This window comes from Montipora capricornis, chromosome 6, assembly GCF_036669925.1.
Source record: "Montipora capricornis isolate CH-2021 chromosome 6, ASM3666992v2, whole genome shotgun sequence".
NCBI lineage: Eukaryota > Metazoa > Cnidaria > Anthozoa > Scleractinia > Acroporidae > Montipora > Montipora capricornis.
The window spans coordinates 43898235-43903429 of NC_090888.1; the positions used below are offsets into that span (position 1 = coordinate 43898235).

A 5195-nucleotide genomic window follows, 5' to 3' on the forward strand; every position below is an offset into this window, starting at 1 on the left:
TTACACCCGACTAGTAACGTTGGGACGTGGGTTCAAATCCCGCTCAGGCCAAATTTTCTTTCAAAACATTTATTCAATTATATATGCTAGTTTGGGGGAGAATAAAAGTTGAAAATCCATATGTCTGCCATTTTCACTCACAGCAGAAAGCTGACATATCTCAGCCAGCTTTCCTGTGCACGTGGTTTCTGTGTCAAAGAAAATGAATTGATATTTGTTAGTGGAATCATATGACAAGTGAATGACTTTTGGTCTTGTTGTGTAGGGAGGTAGTATTTCCTCATATCTTCTCAGTTCTGTTTGTGATAATTCAGGAGGCACATCAAATACAATTTGTGGCTCTGTTCTTTTGTTGGATGTATCCAAATTTAAACCCACTGATGACTCATATGTGATTCCTTCATTTGCATCTGTTCTCAATGCTTATTGATTTTGTTGCTGAGATAACTGGTTCCGCCTTCGCTTGAATTCCTTTGCTCCTTTTCGTTGTTTGTCACAAATAACCTTCCTGTCCATTGCATTAGCATGTTTATTAGGGTAATACCAGGCTCAATATTAAGGGCTTCCAATGTTTTTCCAATGTAGTCATAACCAATGTTGGTCTGTGCCACCCCACATGCTATGCGGAAGTTGTTACCCTCGCTGCCCCCATAAAAAAAAGTGTTTTAGGGTTCTTAGAACCTACAGTGCTGTTGAGACTTTCATTTCGCTCTGAATTTGCACATGGGGCGAGTTTGTTCACCACAATGTCAGTTGAATATTCCTCCAAAATATCAATTAAAGCCTTTTTGAGTGAGTCTCCAAAAAGATCTTTACCATATGGCAAATATCTGTGTTTATAGGCTGCAGGATTTTGTTTGTAGCCACACGATGAATTATCACAACAAGTGTGGTCCCCAAATGCATGTGAAACAATGTTTTTGACCCTTTTCTTTAGAGAATTATAATATCCAACATTTTGGTTGATACAGTAACTGAAACACTTTGTCAAATAATTTATCACTTTGGGACTCAGAACTGAACAATTTGATCCTTTGAAACGGTGTCTAAGGTTATACAGTCTAGAATTTAGCGATCTCTTGGCATGAACAATGTAAGACCATTTCTCAACACCGTAGGGAATTTTGTTTTTATGTCTGCTAATGTTGTGGATTCATCATCCCCAACATAAATGAAAAATTTGACTCCAGATCTAGGAGCTTTACTCCACTGTTTACAGGCCACATCTCTTTCCATTGATTTTGATGATCCACTATGATTTTTTCGACAGTCATGCCTTTTGTCTTTCCCAGTTAATTTGTTATGGCTACATACTCTACATGTCTTGCATCTGGTGGAGTAACTAACAACCTTTCCAGTGGTAAGACCCATGGCAGCCCCATGACCAGTTGAAGAATTGTGTCCCCTTCCCCTTTTTTGCCAAACCATATCGTAAGAAACTGCGAATACCCATGCTGTTATGGACGTTTTAGTTACAACAAAGCAAAGGACCTAAGTATTTGAATATCACATTACCTTGAATGGGGCAACAAAACAATCAATTGAAGAATATAAATTAGTAGTTAAGAAAAGGAATCAGAATTCCATATTCAGGGTTATGGAGTCTACACTGTAACTGACTAGCAAATGACTCTACTTATCCACTGACCGACTTCACCATGATTTTGCTTTTGTTTCCCTACTATTGCTTCAAGAAACGTCGGAAGACACCAAGAGACACTCACCTTCTTTACAGTTTGAACAAGATTTTACATGTATGTCATTTCACAGAACGTCAGGTTCAGTCAGTCTTGTACCACAAATATCAACCCCATGTGCAGGTTGCTGTAACGAAAATATATTTGCTAAGCTATTTACTTTCTGATATTTAATTTTTCAAACCAAAAGGCAAAGTAACAGGAAGGAAATGGAAATGGTCGATCTAGCTAACTTGCAACATTTGAGCCAACATTTGGCACAGTGTTAACGGCGTAAAAATAAATATTTAGCGCTTAAACAACATACCTGTGACCTCGTTTCCATTTTTCTTGGAGGTTCAAAGTCTTGTTCCTCTTCAGGGTGATTTTCTTTGCCTTGGGTTATGCATTTTTTTGGTCTGGTCAGATTTGCTGTTTGCTGTTTCATCAGTTGTCATGGAAGATGAAAGAAGGATCCTGAAGTCTCTGCGTCACATCAAGGACCTGCTGGACAGTTTTAATCCAAGCCTTACCACCAAATTTAATATCAAAAGTCTTCTAACGCTTGTTGTCGAAAACACATTCTCAGAAATGAGAAGTGGTGCCACTGACATGCCCCTACAACTTGAATTCGATTACAGATGCAGCAGGACAATCAAAGAACGGTTGTTTTACACCATTTGCTTACTTCACAGCTCCCAAGTCCCATTACCCACAGGTTTTCACCACCACATATTACAATGATTTACCCACGTTATGCCCTCCAAAGGCGCACAAACTATCTGAAAAGCAGGTGAGTGAAATGAGGAACTGGAGAGCAATGTATGGTCAGAGTGTCCCCCAGAAAACAGTGCGAAACATGACAATAAAGGACAATCCAGGAGCCCATAAATTTGTATGCAGCTGACTCTCTGACTCTCTGACTGTACAGCCCCTAGATTTCACAATGCTGAGTTAAGGATCTTGCTCTACTGTTATTTATTTCATTCCTTTTCGACACACAAAAGTTCTCAGTACATTGGGAAGGCGGGCAACGATTTGTAACCGGTTTTTCAGTAATCCTGCCACAGAATTACTGGGATATTTATGGGGCCAAAAGCTGGGCAACTCCGAGAGCGAGTTCGGGCAGAAGGAACTCCTACTTGGCTTCAAGATTTCTATACACTGCTAACGACACAAGAACCCAACAGCTCAGCCATATAATTCTCGGAGTGGATATCCACAAAAACCCAGGTCCAAGGGAAAAGAGAACCCCAACTACCCTTGCTAGGAGTATGGGAAAGGAGTTCGCTCGAGTCAAGATGCTTTGCTATGTACTGAATGTAATGTCTGGTCACATGCCAAGTGTATAAACCAGAGTAAAGGCGGCTTCAAGTACTATCTGGACAACCCAGATATTGAATGGACCTGCTCCCTATGCTCTCTTCCTTTTAGGTTTGAGCAAAGTTTGGTTGGAGTAGAAAACCTAAGTCAACATGGCGGCGAAGGAGAATATGCAAATGAGGATGTAGCTGGATATGCCAATGATGTGTTGTTTGTTGGTAGTTATCGAACGCCAAAAGCAACTAGCACTGACTACTACCGTAAACTGGAAGAGGGATTTAATGCAATATGTATGTGGGCTACGATGGAATGTAATACACTCATACTTACGGGAGAACTGAACCTTGACAGATTAAGACCGGAACGCACAGAAGGGAAAATTTTGCTCAGTCTAGAGGAGGTTTATGGTCTGGAGTGTCTAATCAAGGATCCAACCAGAATGACACCTACATCTGAAACTCTTCTGGATGTGATCCTTACAAACAGGCCAGAGCTTTTTAAAACAAGTCGAGTACTAAATCCAGAAATGAGTGACCACCATCTAGTTTGTGGGATTATGAAGGAGAGGGTGTTTCAGCATGAAAGAAAAGTAGTCACATTTAGGAGTACTAGAACACTGGATGTTGAAAAACTCAATGAAGATTTATCTTGTGCTCCCTGGAACGTAATAGATACCTTTGATACTCTTGATGAGAAGTATCTTTTTTGGGAGTCCCTCCTTAACACCATAGTAGAGAAGCACATGCCTACTAAGAGAATGAGATTTCGTAAAGTTGATCTACCATACATGACACCTGACTGGAAAAGGGCAATCAAAATGAAAAGGCAATTTGCCAAGCAATATGCTCAAAGCAGAACAGAGGAAAAGTGGGAGCTCAAGAGAATATGGAGAAATGACGCTACTAGCTACAGATGAAAAGCTATCAAAGAATATTGGAAACAAAAGGCAGATGACCTTAAAGCTAAGCCAAGCGAGTTCTATAAAACCTTCAGGCCATTTCTTAGTGATAAGAAGCAGCCTGCAAGAGAGATCCACATTAAAGCAAACGGGAGAAATTGAGAAGGACCAAGAAAAAGTAGCAACTGTCTGGCAAACTACTTTTCTACGATAGCCGATGATATTGGTGGAGCAGGTGTCAATAGCTTAACAGAGGACGATTTGTCAAGTCATTCAAGTCTCACCAACATTTGCAATGCAAATAAGAGCAACCTCAAGAACTTCTGCTTTTAACCACTCAGTAGAAATTCAGTTCAGTTAGCCCTTGAGAAACTAAATGTCAGAAAGGCCTGTGGTTATGACTCCATATCTCCTAGAATGTTAAGGCTAGCATCAAGTGGCATACCAGATTCCTTAACAAAGCTTTTTAATGAGTGTATAAGGAAAGGTGAATAGCCTGAAGCATGGAAGAAAGGAGAGTGGAACTCGGTCCACAAAAAGGATGACCGGTTGGATGAAAGAAAATATCGTCCAATAGCATTGCTAAGTACAGTCGATAAGGTATTTGAGTCTATGATTAGCATACAAGTGAATAATCATTTTGATTCCAAGCTCGATCCCTGCATATCTGCGTACAGGAAAAAACATAGTTTTGAAACTACTTTGCTCAGACTCACTGAAGATTGGAAGCTGGCTGTGGATTCTGAGCAATTTATTGGAATACTCTCAACAGACATGAGTAAAGCATTTGATTCCCTACATCCATCACTCATGATAAATAAACTTAAAACGTATGGCTTTTCAGAGGAATCACTCAGCTTGATGAGATCATATTTTTCCGAGCGACAAAACAGAGTCAAAGAAATGGAGTCACCAGCAGTTGGAAGGATGCTGTTACAGGATGCCCTCAAGGGTCATCATTTGGACCCTTACTGTGGAACATTTTTCAAAATGATATTACCTATATAGTAGATAATGCAAGCTTGTCAATGTACGCTGACGATTATCATTATCAACTGATCAGTTGACTGCGTAGAACAACTTTTAATTAGTGGGGGACACACTATATCAAATGGTACAAAGATAACTTTCTGAAGGAAAATTACGACAAGTACAATTTAATGTTATTAGGCAGGAAGAACAAAAATGAGGACAGTCCATCTGTCAATGTCAAGATTGATGAACAGGCTATTAAATCATCACCAGACTTGAAGTTACTGGGAGTAACATTAGATCATGAACTTAGTTTTAGTACTCAT

General features: G+C 39.8%; 1 pseudogene; it reads right to left on the minus strand.

The window, feature by feature from the left end:
• Nucleotides 1-619: 619 nt before the first annotated feature.
• Nucleotides 620-2124, minus strand: LOC138051044 (uncharacterized; annotated as a pseudogene).
• Nucleotides 2125-5195: the final 3071 nt, after the last annotated feature.